The 16,593-nt window shown below is 40.6% G+C and overlaps 12 non-coding genes across 12 annotated transcripts; all 12 read right to left on the bottom strand.

Annotated features, from left to right (window-relative positions):
- Window positions 1-398: 398 nt before the first annotated feature.
- LOC131733525 (U1 spliceosomal RNA) lies at window positions 399-562 on the bottom strand. Its single transcript, XR_009326341.1, has one exon. It is a non-coding gene; the product is annotated as a U1 spliceosomal RNA (small nuclear RNA).
- An 893-nt stretch (window positions 563-1,455) lies between these two features.
- LOC131733506 (5S ribosomal RNA) lies at window positions 1,456-1,574 on the bottom strand. The gene has a single exon (XR_009326323.1). It is a non-coding gene; the product is annotated as a 5S ribosomal RNA (ribosomal RNA).
- Window positions 1,575-3,297: 1,723 nt separating this feature from the next.
- On the bottom strand, window positions 3,298-3,461 carry LOC131733524 (U1 spliceosomal RNA). The gene has a single exon (XR_009326340.1). It is a non-coding gene; the product is annotated as a U1 spliceosomal RNA (small nuclear RNA).
- An 893-nt stretch (window positions 3,462-4,354) lies between these two features.
- On the bottom strand, window positions 4,355-4,473 carry LOC131733504 (5S ribosomal RNA). Its single transcript, XR_009326321.1, has one exon. It is a non-coding gene; the product is annotated as a 5S ribosomal RNA (ribosomal RNA).
- A 1,723-nt stretch (window positions 4,474-6,196) lies between these two features.
- LOC131733523 (U1 spliceosomal RNA) lies at window positions 6,197-6,360 on the bottom strand. The gene has a single exon (XR_009326339.1). It is a non-coding gene; the product is annotated as a U1 spliceosomal RNA (small nuclear RNA).
- Window positions 6,361-7,253: 893 nt separating this feature from the next.
- On the bottom strand, window positions 7,254-7,372 carry LOC131733503 (5S ribosomal RNA). Its single transcript, XR_009326320.1, has one exon. It is a non-coding gene; the product is annotated as a 5S ribosomal RNA (ribosomal RNA).
- Window positions 7,373-9,063: 1,691 nt separating this feature from the next.
- LOC131733528 (U1 spliceosomal RNA) lies at window positions 9,064-9,227 on the bottom strand. Its single transcript, XR_009326344.1, has one exon. It is a non-coding gene; the product is annotated as a U1 spliceosomal RNA (small nuclear RNA).
- An 894-nt stretch (window positions 9,228-10,121) lies between these two features.
- LOC131733502 (5S ribosomal RNA) lies at window positions 10,122-10,240 on the bottom strand. Its single transcript, XR_009326319.1, has one exon. It is a non-coding gene; the product is annotated as a 5S ribosomal RNA (ribosomal RNA).
- A 1,725-nt stretch (window positions 10,241-11,965) lies between these two features.
- On the bottom strand, window positions 11,966-12,129 carry LOC131733522 (U1 spliceosomal RNA). Its single transcript, XR_009326338.1, has one exon. It is a non-coding gene; the product is annotated as a U1 spliceosomal RNA (small nuclear RNA).
- Window positions 12,130-13,022: 893 nt separating this feature from the next.
- On the bottom strand, window positions 13,023-13,141 carry LOC131733501 (5S ribosomal RNA). The gene has a single exon (XR_009326318.1). It is a non-coding gene; the product is annotated as a 5S ribosomal RNA (ribosomal RNA).
- Window positions 13,142-14,866: 1,725 nt separating this feature from the next.
- On the bottom strand, window positions 14,867-15,030 carry LOC131733521 (U1 spliceosomal RNA). The gene has a single exon (XR_009326337.1). It is a non-coding gene; the product is annotated as a U1 spliceosomal RNA (small nuclear RNA).
- An 893-nt stretch (window positions 15,031-15,923) lies between these two features.
- Window positions 15,924-16,042, bottom strand: LOC131733500 (5S ribosomal RNA). Its single transcript, XR_009326317.1, has one exon. It is a non-coding gene; the product is annotated as a 5S ribosomal RNA (ribosomal RNA).
- Between the last annotated feature and the right edge of the window lie 551 nt (window positions 16,043-16,593).

Genomic DNA, 16,593 nt, shown 5'->3' with positions numbered 1-16,593 from the left:
CCAGGTCCTATTGTAAGTGACTCTGCAGCAGCAGCAGCAGCAGCAGCAGTTGTGATGCACAGTTTATCTGAATAAAAAACATCAACTAAATAAATAAAACTGATAAGCTCGAAAATGATTTCCAATTATTTAAAATAAAAATAAAAACTTTGATACAGACACTGCTGAGTCTTTACTTTTAGTCTTGTCAATAAAAAATAACGAAACATGGAAATAGATGTGCAGGAACCACGTAGCTATTTATTTGACAGTCAGAAAGCTAAAAACATTGAGCTCCTTTTAAAGAAAACCTGACTCCCTGTGTGACGAAGCCGCCTGCCGGAGAGTTGTTGAACAACTAGTGAGTGAGTTCCTTCCTCCGACGGGTTCGTGTTTGTTTCTGTCTTTGACCATAGTTTCAGGGGAGAGCGCGAACGCAGTCCCCCACTACCAGAAATTATGCAGTCGAGATTCCCGCATTTGGGGAATTCGCAGGGGTCAGCACAGCCGGAGTGCAATGGCCGAGCCTCGCCCTGGGTGAACCACCTTCATGATCATGGTATCTCCCCTGCCAGGTAAGTATGAGTTGTACACATTGCGAGTCGTCACCCGTCCACAAGAGACATTTTTCAAAGAAACGGTGCCTACATCTGCAATTTAAAGAAACACTCTTTTCCTAATATAACATTTTCATTGTTATCATATCGCACTTTCCAGTCTGTTGGGTGTAATGGGTTCCTTCAGTTTTCAGTATAAGTATTTATAAATTGCATTCCCGTAATGCCTCTCGGTATATATTTGCATGCGCCTTTATCATTGGAGGACAAGATGCCAGGATTTACACAGGACGACGTCATTCGTGCAGCAGCATGTGAGATGTTCCGCAAAAGAAGCGACGGGTCTGTATACACGTCTGCGTAAACGAAATAAAAAAAAATGTAACAAATGTACGACTTTCAAAAAGAAAGCAAGCAAAACATTGGTCAAACATTTGTTAAGGTCACACATAATATAAATAAACTCGAACGAATGAACGGGTCACTAAATCCGTTCTTGGTTGATATGCTCGTTTTGTTCTCTTGTTTGGCACAATAATCTAAACACGCAGTTTGTGGCTTTAAAACATGTCTCGTTCTGTTACTATAATAAAAAGTACTTCATCAACTTTTATTTCTTTTTTTAATTAATTAAACTAACCATAACTAGCAAAACTCGTCAGTACTTTTGTCTTAACCCTGTTCACATTTGTTTGTATCGGACCGCTACTGGTAGTTTCGGCTTAGAATATAATACGATAACCCTTTCTGTCCTAACTCAGTTTTCAAAACCAGTAAAGGCTGATACAATACTTGTTCGTGTGTGGAATGGGACAATAAAAAAACAAAAAAAAGAAAACGATGTTTAGACTTACAGCTTCCAGGTTAGTAACATAAATAACAAGGGAAATAGCGCCCCCTGTCAAGCTGCAGAAAGAAAAGCTTACAGCACCTGGTATTCCCAGGCGGTCTCCCATCCAAGTACTAACCAGGCCCGACCTTGCTTAGCTTCCGAGATCAGACGAGATCGGGCGTTCTCAAGGTGGTATGGCCGTAAGCGAACGACAGTCTTGGTTTATCTCTTTCATAGTATTAAGTTAATATCATTCATGCAATGACAGGTTGGGGGAGGGATTTCCAGATCTCTAATTTGTCACAAACGTTAACATTTAAGCAGCTCTGGGCTCCACGTGTGCGGGCCCGTGTGTCCGTGTGTCTGTGTGTGTATATAGCAGCATTAAAAGTGCCATTAGATTCTTGCGAAATTGTATGTTCACAAAGTAGTAGCCACACGTTGGCATTGAAAGTGTTAAGTTCTCAAAGGCATCCATTTTGTATATTACCCTCTTTTAGTTTGAATCTGCAGCAGTGTTGTAATGGATCTCAGCTGTACTACTGAGCTGTGTTGCCGTTGGAGGACTGTATGCCCTGAAACCAATTTGATGTTTATTCTACAAAATAAATCCCCCTTTCAAACAACTCGTGTGGTTCTTTAGGCTGAGCAGTACGGCAAGGGTCCCTCTCCTCCAGTTAGAGACAGCATACATGTGGTTACATGATACATGGATGAAGGCTTATTGTGACCTGTTCGACTCCTCGAGACCATCACTTTCAATTCAAACACAAAATGTCTCGTTTTCAATCGCTCGACAACACCCACAGTACAGAAATGTGCATTAATGATCAACAAAATGAGAATACGTTAAAAAAAAAAAAAAAAAAGATGTAAAGCTGGTAGATTCGTATCTCAGAGGAACGGGAAATTAAAACAAGGTAAAGGCAATCATCTAAATAAAGCTGAATCAATAACGGATAACGACATAGAACGTCTGTACAGAACTGAAACACTATGTTTTAAAAAAACAACTGTACCGCTGAACCTCGTCTTCTTTAATATTAGCAACTTTGTAACTTTGATACACGTGCCGCTGACTCGTTACTTTGTCTTCTCAAGATGAAACACTTCACAATACATGTACATAAAACACTTTGGTACTTTCTAGAACATTATACGCTCCGAAAGAAAAAACAAAATCTCATTCCCAGTCTGACAGAGCCACCTGCTGGAGATATATAGATAATCGCTAATTGCTTTCAATACCTGTGTTTTTAACTTTGACTATAACATCAGGGGAGAGCGCGAACGCGATTGCAGCCCTGCTTGTAAATCTGCTTGTATGTGGTTTTATGTTGTCTAATTAAAGTGTTTGTCTGCCAAGATATGATTTAAGGGGCTTAGTGGTCAGGTGGTTAAAGAAAAGCTCTTGTTACCGGGAGGTTCCTGGTTCAATCCCAGCTCAGCCACTGGCTCATTGTGTGTGACCCTGTCCCTGAGCAAGTCCCTTAACCTCCTTGTGCTCCTTCCTTCAAATGAGATGTAAAACCCAGGTCCTATTGTAAGTGACTCTGCAGCAGCAGCAGCAGCAGCAGCAGTTGTGATGCACAGTTTATCTGAATAAAAAACATCAACTAAATAAATAAAACTGATAAGCTCGAAAATGATTTCCAATTATTTAAAATAAAAATAAAAACTTTGATACAGACACTGCTGAGTCTTTACTTTTAGTCTTGTCAATAAAAAATAACGAAACATGGAAATAGATGTGCAGGAACCACGTAGCTATTTATTTGACAGTCAGAAAGCTAAAAACATTGAGCTCCTTTTAAAGAAAACCTGACTCCCTGTGTGACGAAGCCGCCTGCCGGAGAGTTGTTGAACAACTAGTGAGTGAGTTCCTTCCTCCGACGGGTTCGTGTTTGTTTCTGTCTTTGACCATAGTTTCAGGGGAGAGCGCGAACGCAGTCCCCCACTACCAGAAATTATGCAGTCGAGATTCCCGCATTTGGGGAATTCGCAGGGGTCAGCACAGCCGGAGTGCAATGGCCGAGCCTCGCCCTGGGTGAACCACCTTCATGATCATGGTATCTCCCCTGCCAGGTAAGTATGAGTTGTACACATTGCGAGTCGTCACCCGTCCACAAGAGACATTTTTCAAAGAAACGGTGCCTACATCTGCAATTTAAAGAAACACTCTTTTCCTAATATAACATTTTCATTGTTATCATATCGCACTTTCCAGTCTGTTGGGTGTAATGGGTTCCTTCAGTTTTCAGTATAAGTATTTATAAATTGCATTCCCGTAATGCCTCTCGGTATATATTTGCATGCGCCTTTATCATTGGAGGACAAGATGCCAGGATTTACACAGGACGACGTCATTCGTGCAGCAGCATGTGAGATGTTCCGCAAAAGAAGCGACGGGTCTGTATACACGTCTGCGTAAACGAAATAAAAAAAAATGTAACAAATGTACGACTTTCAAAAAGAAAGCAAGCAAAACATTGGTCAAACATTTGTTAAGGTCACACATAATATAAATAAACTCGAACGAATGAACGGGTCACTAAATCCGTTCTTGGTTGATATGCTCGTTTTGTTCTCTTGTTTGGCACAATAATCTAAACACGCAGTTTGTGGCTTTAAAACATGTCTCGTTCTGTTACTATAATAAAAAGTACTTCATCAACTTTTATTTCTTTTTTTAATTAATTAAACTAACCATAACTAGCAAAACTCGTCAGTACTTTTGTCTTAACCCTGTTCACATTTGTTTGTATCGGACCGCTACTGGTAGTTTCGGCTTAGAATATAATACGATAACCCTTTCTGTCCTAACTCAGTTTTCAAAACCAGTAAAGGCTGATACAATACTTGTTCGTGTGTGGAATGGGACAATAAAAAAACAAAAAAAAGAAAACGATGTTTAGACTTACAGCTTCCAGGTTAGTAACATAAATAACAAGGGAAATAGCGCCCCCTGTCAAGCTGCAGAAAGAAAAGCTTACAGCACCTGGTATTCCCAGGCGGTCTCCCATCCAAGTACTAACCAGGCCCGACCTTGCTTAGCTTCCGAGATCAGACGAGATCGGGCGTTCTCAAGGTGGTATGGCCGTAAGCGAACGACAGTCTTGGTTTATCTCTTTCATAGTATTAAGTTAATATCATTCATGCAATGACAGGTTGGGGGAGGGATTTCCAGATCTCTAATTTGTCACAAACGTTAACATTTAAGCAGCTCTGGGCTCCACGTGTGCGGGCCCGTGTGTCCGTGTGTCTGTGTGTGTATATAGCAGCATTAAAAGTGCCATTAGATTCTTGCGAAATTGTATGTTCACAAAGTAGTAGCCACACGTTGGCATTGAAAGTGTTAAGTTCTCAAAGGCATCCATTTTGTATATTACCCTCTTTTAGTTTGAATCTGCAGCAGTGTTGTAATGGATCTCAGCTGTACTACTGAGCTGTGTTGCCGTTGGAGGACTGTATGCCCTGAAACCAATTTGATGTTTATTCTACAAAATAAATCCCCCTTTCAAACAACTCGTGTGGTTCTTTAGGCTGAGCAGTACGGCAAGGGTCCCTCTCCTCCAGTTAGAGACAGCATACATGTGGTTACATGATACATGGATGAAGGCTTATTGTGACCTGTTCGACTCCTCGAGACCATCACTTTCAATTCAAACACAAAATGTCTCGTTTTCAATCGCTCGACAACACCCACAGTACAGAAATGTGCATTAATGATCAACAAAATGAGAATACGTTAAAAAAAAAAAAAAAAAAGATGTAAAGCTGGTAGATTCGTATCTCAGAGGAACGGGAAATTAAAACAAGGTAAAGGCAATCATCTAAATAAAGCTGAATCAATAACGGATAACGACATAGAACGTCTGTACAGAACTGAAACACTATGTTTTAAAAAAACAACTGTACCGCTGAACCTCGTCTTCTTTAATATTAGCAACTTTGTAACTTTGATACACGTGCCGCTGACTCGTTACTTTGTCTTCTCAAGATGAAACACTTCACAATACATGTACATAAAACACTTTGGTACTTTCTAGAACATTATACGCTCCGAAAGAAAAAACAAAATCTCATTCCCAGTCTGACAGAGCCACCTGCTGGAGATATATAGATAATCGCTAATTGCTTTCAATACCTGTGTTTTTAACTTTGACTATAACATCAGGGGAGAGCGCGAACGCGATTGCAGCCCTGCTTGTAAATCTGCTTGTATGTGGTTTTATGTTGTCTAATTAAAGTGTTTGTCTGCCAAGATATGATTTAAGGGGCTTAGTGGTCAGGTGGTTAAAGAAAAGCTCTTGTTACCGGGAGGTTCCTGGTTCAATCCCAGCTCAGCCACTGGCTCATTGTGTGTGACCCTGTCCCTGAGCAAGTCCCTTAACCTCCTTGTGCTCCTTCCTTCAAATGAGATGTAAAACCCAGGTCCTATTGTAAGTGACTCTGCAGCAGCAGCAGCAGCAGCAGCAGTTGTGATGCACAGTTTATCTGAATAAAAAACATCAACTAAATAAATAAAACTGATAAGCTCGAAAATGATTTCCAATTATTTAAAATAAAAATAAAAACTTTGATACAGACACTGCTGAGTCTTTACTTTTAGTCTTGTCAATAAAAAATAACGAAACATGGAAATAGATGTGCAGGAACCACGTAGCTATTTATTTGACAGTCAGAAAGCTAAAAACATTGAGCTCCTTTTAAAGAAAACCTGACTCCCTGTGTGACGAAGCCGCCTGCCGGAGAGTTGTTGAACAACTAGTGAGTGAGTTCCTTCCTCCGACGGGTTCGTGTTTGTTTCTGTCTTTGACCATAGTTTCAGGGGAGAGCGCGAACGCAGTCCCCCACTACCAGAAATTATGCAGTCGAGATTCCCGCATTTGGGGAATTCGCAGGGGTCAGCACAGCCGGAGTGCAATGGCCGAGCCTCGCCCTGGGTGAACCACCTTCATGATCATGGTATCTCCCCTGCCAGGTAAGTATGAGTTGTACACATTGCGAGTCGTCACCCGTCCACAAGAGACATTTTTCAAAGAAACGGTGCCTACATCTGCAATTTAAAGAAACACTCTTTTCCTAATATAACATTTTCATTGTTATCATATCGCACTTTCCAGTCTGTTGGGTGTAATGGGTTCCTTCAGTTTTCAGTATAAGTATTTATAAATTGCATTCCCGTAATGCCTCTCGGTATATATTTGCATGCGCCTTTATCATTGGAGGACAAGATGCCAGGATTTACACAGGACGACGTCATTCGTGCAGCAGCATGTGAGATGTTCCGCAAAAGAAGCGACGGGTCTGTATACACGTCTGCGTAAACGAAATAAAAAAAAATGTAACAAATGTACGACTTTCAAAAAGAAAGCAAGCAAAACATTGGTCAAACATTTGTTAAGGTCACACATAATATAAATAAACTCGAACGAATGAACGGGTCACTAAATCCGTTCTTGGTTGATATGCTCGTTTTGTTCTCTTGTTTGGCACAATAATCTAAACACGCAGTTTGTGGCTTTAAAACATGTCTCGTTCTGTTACTATAATAAAAAGTACTTCATCAACTTTTATTTCTTTTTTTAATTAATTAAACTAACCATAACTAGCAAAACTCGTCAGTACTTTTGTCTTAACCCTGTTCACATTTGTTTGTATCGGACCGCTACTGGTAGTTTCGGCTTAGAATATAATACGATAACCCTTTCTGTCCTAACTCAGTTTTCAAAACCAGTAAAGGCTGATACAATACTTGTTCGTGTGTGGAATGGGACAATAAAAAAACAAAAAAAAGAAAACGATGTTTAGACTTACAGCTTCCAGGTTAGTAACATAAATAACAAGGGAAATAGCGCCCCCTGTCAAGCTGCAGAAAGAAAAGCTTACAGCACCTGGTATTCCCAGGCGGTCTCCCATCCAAGTACTAACCAGGCCCGACCTTGCTTAGCTTCCGAGATCAGACGAGATCGGGCGTTCTCAAGGTGGTATGGCCGTAAGCGAACGACAGTCTTGGTTTATCTCTTTCATAGTATTAAGTTAATATCATTCATGCAATGACAGGTTGGGGGAGGGATTTCCAGATCTCTAATTTGTCACAAACGTTAACATTTAAGCAGCTCTGGGCTCCACGTGTGCGGGCCCGTGTGTCCGTGTGTCTGTGTGTGTATATAGCAGCATTAAAAGTGCCATTAGATTCTTGCGAAATTGTATGTTCACAAAGTAGTAGCCACACGTTGGCATTGAAAGTGTTAAGTTCTCAAAGGCATCCATTTTGTATATTACCCTCTTTTAGTTTGAATCTGCAGCAGTGTTGTAATGGATCTCAGCTGTACTACTGAGCTGTGTTGCCGTTGGAGGACTGTATGCCCTGAAACCAATTTGATGTTTATTCTACAAAATAAATCCCCCTTTCAAACAACTCGTGTGGTTCTTTAGGCTGAGCAGTACGGCAAGGGTCCCTCTCCTCCAGTTAGAGACAGCATACATGTGGTTACATGATACATGGATGAAGGCTTATTGTGACCTGTTCGACTCCTCGAGACCATCACTTTCAATTCAAACACAAAATGTCTCGTTTTCAATCGCTCGACAACACCCACAGTACAGAAATGTGCATTAATGATCAACAAAATGAGAATACGTTAAAAAAAAAAAAAAAAAAGATGTAAAGCTGTATGAACAAGGTAAAGGCAATCATCTAAATAAAGCTGAATCAATAACGGATAACGACATAGAACGTCTGTACAGAACTGAAACACTATGTTTTAAAAAAACAACTGTACCGCTGAACCTCGTCTTCTTTAATATTAGCAACTTTGTAACTTTGATACACGTGCCGCTGACTCGTTACTTTGTCTTCTCAAGATGAAACACTTCACAATACATGTACATAAAACACTTTGGTACTTTCTAGAACATTATACGCTCCGAAAGAAAAAACAAAATCTCATTCCCAGTCTGACAGAGCCACCTGCTGGAGATATATAGATAATCGCTAATTGCTTTCAATACCTGTGTTTTTAACTTTGACTATAACATCAGGGGAGAGCGCGAACGCGATTGCAGCCCTGCTTGTAAATCTGCTTGTATGTGGTTTTATGTTGTCTAATTAAAGTGTTTGTCTGCCAAGATATGATTTAAGGGGCTTAGTGGTCAGGTGGTTAAAGAAAAGCTCTTGTTACCGGGAGGTTCCTGGTTCAATCCCAGCTCAGCCACTGGCTCATTGTGTGTGACCCTGTCCCTGAGCAAGTCCCTTAACCTCCTTGTGCTCCTTCCTTCAAATGAGATGTAAAACCCAGGTCCTATTGTAAGTGACTCTGCAGCAGCAGCAGCAGCAGCAGTTGTGATGCACAGTTTATCTGAATAAAAAACATCAACTAAATAAATAAAACTGATAAGCTCGAAAATGATTTCCAATTATTTAAAATAAAAATAAAAACTTTGATACAGACACTGCTGAGTCTTTACTTTTAGTCTTGTCAATAAAAAATAACGAAACATGGAAATAGATGTGCAGGAACCACGTAGCTATTTATTTGACAGTCAGAAAGCTAAAAACATTGAGCTCCTTTTAAAGAAAACCTGACTCCCTGTGTGACGAAGCCGCCTGCCGGAGAGTTGTTGAACAACTAGTGAGTGAGTTCCTTCCTCCGACGGGTTCGTGTTTGTTTCTGTCTTTGACCATAGTTTCAGGGGAGAGCGCGAACGCAGTCCCCCACTACCAGAAATTATGCAGTCGAGATTCCCGCATTTGGGGAATTCGCAGGGGTCAGCACAGCCGGAGTGCAATGGCCGAGCCTCTCCCTGGGTGAACCACCTTCATGATCATGGTATCTACCCTGCCAGGTAAGTATGAGTTGTACACATTGCGAGTCGTCACCCGTCCACAAGAGACATTTTTCAAAGAAACGGTGCCTACAGCTGCAATTTAAAGAAACACTCTTTTCCTAATATAACATTTTCATTGTTATCATATCGCACTTTCCAGTCTGTTGGGTGTAATGGGTTCCTTCAGTTTTCAGTATAAGTATTTATAAATTGCATTCCCGTAATGCCCCTCGGTATATATTTGCATGCGCCTTTATCATTGGAGGACAAGATGCCAGGATTTACACAGGACGACGTCATTCGTGCAGCAGCATGTGAGATGTTCCGCAAAAGAAGCGACGGGTCTGTATACACGTCTGCGTAAACGAAATAAAAAAAAATGTAACAAATGTACGACTTTCAAAAAGAAAGCAAGCAAAACATTGGTCAAACATTTGTTAAGGTCACACATAATATAAATAAACTCGAACGAATGAACGGGTCACTAAATCCGTTCTTGGTTGATATGCTCGTTTTGTTCTCTTGTTTGGCACAATAATCTAAACACGCAGTTTGTGGCTTTAAAACATGTCTCGTTCTGTTACTATAATAAAAAGTACTTCATCAACTTTTATTTCTTTTTTTAATTAATTAAACTAACCATAACTAGCAAAACTCGTCAGTACTTTTGTCTTAACCCTGTTCACATTTGTTTGTATCGGACCGCTACTGGTAGTTTCGGCTTAGAATATAATACGATAACCCTTTCTGTCCTAACTCAGTTTTCAAAACCAGTAAAGGCTGATACAATACTTGTTCGTGTGTGGAATGGGACAATAAAAAAACAAAAAAAAAGAAAACGATGTTTAGACTTACAGCTTCCAGGTTAGTAACATAAATAACAAGGGAAATAGCGCCCCCTGTCAAGCTGCAGAAAGAAAAGCTTACAGCACCTGGTATTCCCAGGCGGTCTCCCATCCAAGTACTAACCAGGCCCGACCTTGCTTAGCTTCCGAGATCAGACGAGATCGGGCGTTCTCAAGGTGGTATGGCCGTAAGCGAACGACAGTCTTGGTTTATCTCTTTCATAGTATTAAGTTAATATCATTCATGCAATGACAGGTTGGGGGAGGGATTTCCAGATCTCTAATTTGTCACAAACGTTAACATTTAAGCAGCTCTGGGCTCCACGTGTGCGGGCCCGTGTGTCCGTGTGTCTGTGTGTGTATATAGCAGCATTAAAAGTGCCATTAGATTCTTGCGAAATTGTATGTTCACAAAGTAGTAGCCACACGTTGGCATTGAAAGTGTTAAGTTCTCAAAGGCATCCATTTTGTATATTACCCTCTTTTAGTTTGAATCTGCAGCAGTGTTGTAATGGATCTCAGCTGTACTACTGAGCTGTGTTGCCGTTGGAGGACTGTATGCCCTGAAACCAATTTGATGTTTATTCTACAAAATAAATCCCCCTTTCAAACAACTCGTGTGGTTCTTTAGGCTGAGCAGTACGGCAAGGGTCCCTCTCCTCCAGTTAGAGACAGCATACATGTGGTTACATGATACATGGATGAAGGCTTATTGTGACCTGTTCGACTCCTCGAGACCATCACTTTCAATTCAAACACAAAATGTCTCGTTTTCAATCGCTCGACAACACCCACAGTACAGAAATGTGCATTAATGATCAACAAAATGAGAATACGTTAAAAAAAAAAAAAAAAAAAAGATGTAAAGCTGGTAGATTCGTATCTCAGAGGAACGGGAAATTAAAACAAGGTAAAGGCAATCATCTAAATAAAGCTGAATCAATAACGGATAACGACATAGAACGTCTGTACAGAACTGAAACACTATGTTTTAAAAAAACAACTGTACCGCTGAACCTCGTCTTCTTTAATATTAGCAACTTTGTAACTTTGATACACGTGCCGCTGACTCGTTACTTTGTCTTCTCAAGATGAAACACTTCACAATACATGTACATAAAACACTTTGGTACTTTCTAGAACATTATACGCTCCGAAAGAAAAAACAAAATCTCATTCCCAGTCTGACAGAGCCACCTGCTGGAGATATATAGATAATCGCTAATTGCTTTCAATACCTGTGTTTTTAACTTTGACTATAACATCAGGGGAGAGCGCGAACGCGATTGCAGCCCTGCTTGTAAATCTGCTTGTATGTGGTTTTATGTTGTCTAATTAAAGTGTTTGTCTGCCAAGATATGATTTAAGGGGCTTAGTGGTCAGGTGGTTAAAGAAAAGCTCTTGTTACCGGGAGGTTCCTGGTTCAATCCCAGCTCAGCCACTGGCTCATTGTGTGTGACCCTGTCCCTGAGCAAGTCCCTTAACCTCCTTGTGCTCCTTCCTTCAAATGAGATGTAAAACCCAGGTCCTATTGTAAGTGACTCTGCAGCAGCAGCAGCAGCAGCAGCAGTTGTGATGCACAGTTTATCTGAATAAAAAACATCAACTAAATAAATAAAACTGATAAGCTCGAAAATGATTTCCAATTATTTAAAATAAAAATAAAAACTTTGATACAGACACTGCTGAGTCTTTACTTTTAGTCTTGTCAATAAAAAATAACGAAACATGGAAATAGATGTGCAGGAACCACGTAGCTATTTATTTGACAGTCAGAAAGCTAAAAACATTGAGCTCCTTTTAAAGAAAACCTGACTCCCTGTGTGACGAAGCCGCCTGCCGGAGAGTTGTTGAACAACTAGTGAGTGAGTTCCTTCCTCCGACGGGTTCGTGTTTGTTTCTGTCTTTGACCATAGTTTCAGGGGAGAGCGCGAACGCAGTCCCCCACTACCAGAAATTATGCAGTCGAGATTCCCGCATTTGGGGAATTCGCAGGGGTCAGCACAGCCGGAGTGCAATGGCCGAGCCTCGCCCTGGGTGAACCACCTTCATGATCATGGTATCTCCCCTGCCAGGTAAGTATGAGTTGTACACATTGCGAGTCGTCACCCGTCCACAAGAGACATTTTTCAAAGAAACGGTGCCTACATCTGCAATTTAAAGAAACACTCTTTTCCTAATATAACATTTTCATTGTTATCATATCGCACTTTCCAGTCTGTTGGGTGTAATGGGTTCCTTCAGTTTTCAGTATAAGTATTTATAAATTGCATTCCCGTAATGCCTCTCGGTATATATTTGCATGCGCCTTTATCATTGGAGGACAAGATGCCAGGATTTACACAGGACGACGTCATTCGTGCAGCAGCATGTGAGATGTTCCGCAAAAGAAGCGACGGGTCTGTATACACGTCTGCGTAAACGAAATAAAAAAAAATGTAACAAATGTACGACTTTCAAAAAGAAAGCAAGCAAAACATTGGTCAAACATTTGTTAAGGTCACACATAATATAAATAAACTCGAACGAATGAACGGGTCACTAAATCCGTTCTTGGTTGATATGCTCGTTTTGTTCTCTTGTTTGGCACAATAATCTAAACACGCAGTTTGTGGCTTTAAAACATGTCTCGTTCTGTTACTATAATAAAAAGTACTTCATCAACTTTTATTTCTTTTTTTAATTAATTAAACTAACCATAACTAGCAAAACTCGTCAGTACTTTTGTCTTAACCCTGTTCACATTTGTTTGTATCGGACCGCTACTGGTAGTTTCGGCTTAGAATATAATACGATAACCCTTTCTGTCCTAACTCAGTTTTCAAAACCAGTAAAGGCTGATACAATACTTGTTCGTGTGTGGAATGGGACAATAAAAAAACAAAAAAAAGAAAACGATGTTTAGACTTACAGCTTCCAGGTTAGTAACATAAATAACAAGGGAAATAGCGCCCCCTGTCAAGCTGCAGAAAGAAAAGCTTACAGCACCTGGTATTCCCAGGCGGTCTCCCATCCAAGTACTAACCAGGCCCGACCTTGCTTAGCTTCCGAGATCAGACGAGATCGGGCGTTCTCAAGGTGGTATGGCCGTAAGCGAACGACAGTCTTGGTTTATCTCTTTCATAGTATTAAGTTAATATCATTCATGCAATGACAGGTTGGGGGAGGGATTTCCAGATCTCTAATTTGTCACAAACGTTAACATTTAAGCAGCTCTGGGCTCCACGTGTGCGGGCCCGTGTGTCCGTGTGTCTGTGTGTGTATATAGCAGCATTAAAAGTGCCATTAGATTCTTGCGAAATTGTATGTTCACAAAGTAGTAGCCACACGTTGGCATTGAAAGTGTTAAGTTCTCAAAGGCATCCATTTTGTATATTACCCTCTTTTAGTTTGAATCTGCAGCAGTGTTGTAATGGATCTCAGCTGTACTACTGAGCTGTGTTGCCGTTGGAGGACTGTATGCCCTGAAACCAATTTGATGTTTATTCTACAAAATAAATCCCCCTTTCAAACAACTCGTGTGGTTCTTTAGGCTGAGCAGTACGGCAAGGGTCCCTCTCCTCCAGTTAGAGACAGCATACATGTGGTTACATGATACATGGATGAAGGCTTATTGTGACCTGTTCGACTCCTCGAGACCATCACTTTCAATTCAAACACAAAATGTCTCGTTTTCAATCGCTCGACAACACCCACAGTACAGAAATGTGCATTAATGATCAACAAAATGAGAATACGTTAAAAAAAAAAAAAAAAAAAAGATGTAAAGCTGGTAGATTCGTATCTCAGAGGAACGGGAAATTAAAACAAGGTAAAGGCAATCATCTAAATAAAGCTGAATCAATAACGGATAACGACATAGAACGTCTGTACAGAACTGAAACACTATGTTTTAAAAAAACAACTGTACCGCTGAACCTCGTCTTCTTTAATATTAGCAACTTTGTAACTTTGATACACGTGCCGCTGACTCGTTACTTTGTCTTCTCAAGATGAAACACTTCACAATACATGTACATAAAACACTTTGGTACTTTCTAGAACATTATACGCTCCGAAAGAAAAAACAAAATCTCATTCCCAGTCTGACAGAGCCACCTGCTGGAGATATATAGATAATCGCTAATTGCTTTCAATACCTGTGTTTTTAACTTTGACTATAACATCAGGGGAGAGCGCGAACGCGATTGCAGCCCTGCTTGTAAATCTGCTTGTATGTGGTTTTATGTTGTCTAATTAAAGTGTTTGTCTGCCAAGATATGATTTAAGGGGCTTAGTGGTCAGGTGGTTAAAGAAAAGCTCTTGTTACCGGGAGGTTCCTGGTTCAATCCCAGCTCAGCCACTGGCTCATTGTGTGTGACCCTGTCCCTGAGCAAGTCCCTTAACCTCCTTGTGCTCCTTCCTTCAAATGAGATGTAAAACCCAGGTCCTATTGTAAGTGACTCTGCAGCAGCAGCAGCAGCAGCAGCAGTTGTGATGCACAGTTTATCTGAATAAAAAACATCAACTAAATAAATAAAACTGATAAGCTCGAAAATGATTTCCAATTATTTAAAATAAAAATAAAAACTTTGATACAGACACTGCTGAGTCTTTACTTTTAGTCTTGTCAATAAAAAATAACGAAACATGGAAATAGATGTGCAGGAACCACGTAGCTATTTATTTGACAGTCAGAAAGCTAAAAACATTGAGCTCCTTTTAAAGAAAACCTGACTCCCTGTGTGACGAAGCCGCCTGCCGGAGAGTTGTTGAACAACTAGTGAGTGAGTTCCTTCCTCCGACGGGTTCGTGTTTGTTTCTGTCTTTGACCATAGTTTCAGGGGAGAGCGCGAACGCAGTCCCCCACTACCAGAAATTATGCAGTCGAGATTCCCGCATTTGGGGAATTCGCAGGGGTCAGCACAGCCGGAGTGCAATGGCCGAGCCTCGCCCTGGGTGAACCACCTTCATGATCATGGTATCTCCCCTGCCAGGTAAGTATGAGTTGTACACATTGCGAGTCGTCACCCGTCCACAAGAGACATTTTTCAAAGAAACGGTGCCTACATCTGCAATTTAAAGAAACACTCTTTTCCTAATATAACATTTTCATTGTTATCATATCGCACTTTCCAGTCTGTTGGGTGTAATGGGTTCCTTCAGTTTTCAGTATAAGTATTTATAAATTGCATTCCCGTAATGCCTCTCGGTATATATTTGCATGCGCCTTTATCATTGGAGGACAAGATGCCAGGATTTACACAGGACGACGTCATTCGTGCAGCAGCATGTGAGATGTTCCGCAAAAGAAGCGACGGGTCTGTATACACGTCTGCGTAAACGAAATAAAAAAAAATGTAACAAATGTACGACTTTCAAAAAGAAAGCAAGCAAAACATTGGTCAAACATTTGTTAAGGTCACACATAATATAAATAAACTCGAACGAATGAACGGGTCACTAAATCCGTTCTTGATTGATATGCTCGTTTTGTTCTCTTGTTTGGCACAATAATCTAAACACGCAGTTTGTGGCTTTAAAACATGTCTCGTTCTGTTACTATAATAAAAAGTACTTCATCAACTTTTATTTCTTTTTTTAATTAATTAAACTAACCATAACTAGCAAAACTCGTCAGTACTTTTGTCTTAACCCTGTTCACATTTGTTTGTATCGGACCGCTACTGGTAGTTTCGGCTTAGAATATAATACGATAACCCTTTCTGTCCTAACTCAGTTTTCAAAACCAGTAAAGGCTGATACAATACTTGTTCGTGTGTGGAATGGGACAATAAAAAAACAAAAAAAAGAAAACGATGTTTAGACTTACAGCTTCCAGGTTAGTAACATAAATAACAAGGGAAATAGCGCCCCCTGTCAAGCTGCAGAAAGAAAAGCTTACAGCACCTGGTATTCCCAGGCGGTCTCCCATCCAAGTACTAACCAGGCCCGACCTTGCTTAGCTTCCGAGATCAGACGAGATCGGGCGTTCTCAAGGTGGTATGGCCGTAAGCGAACGACAGTCTTGGTTTATCTCTTTCATAGTATTAAGTTAATATCATTCATGCAATGACAGGTTGGGGGAGGGATTTCCAGATCTCTAATTTGTCACAAACGTTAACATTTAAGCAGCTCTGGGCTCCACGTGTGCGGGCCCGTGTGTCCGTGTGTCTGTGTGTGTATATAGCAGCATTAAAAGTGCCATTAGATTCTTGCGAAATTGTATGTTCACAAAGTAGTAGCCACACGTTGGCATTGAAAGTGTTAAGTTCTCAAAGGCATCCATTTTGTATATTACCCTCTTTTAGTTTGAATCTGCAGCAGTGTTGTAATGGATCTCAGCTGTACTACTGAGCTGTGTTGCCGTTGGAGGACTGTATGCCCTGAAACCAATTTGATGTTTATTCTACAAAATAAATCCCCCTTTCAAACAACTCGTGTGGTTCTTTAGGCTGAGCAGTACGGCAAGGGTCCCTCTCCTCCAGTTAGAGACAGCATACATGTGGTTACATGATACATGGATGAAGGCTTATTGTGACCTGTTCGACTCCTCGAGACCATCACT

This window comes from Acipenser ruthenus, unplaced genomic scaffold (genome assembly GCF_902713425.1).
Source record: "Acipenser ruthenus unplaced genomic scaffold, fAciRut3.2 maternal haplotype, whole genome shotgun sequence".
Classification (NCBI taxonomy): Eukaryota; Metazoa; Chordata; class Actinopteri; order Acipenseriformes; family Acipenseridae; genus Acipenser; species Acipenser ruthenus.
This window is presented reverse-complemented; position numbering and strand designations above follow the sequence as displayed.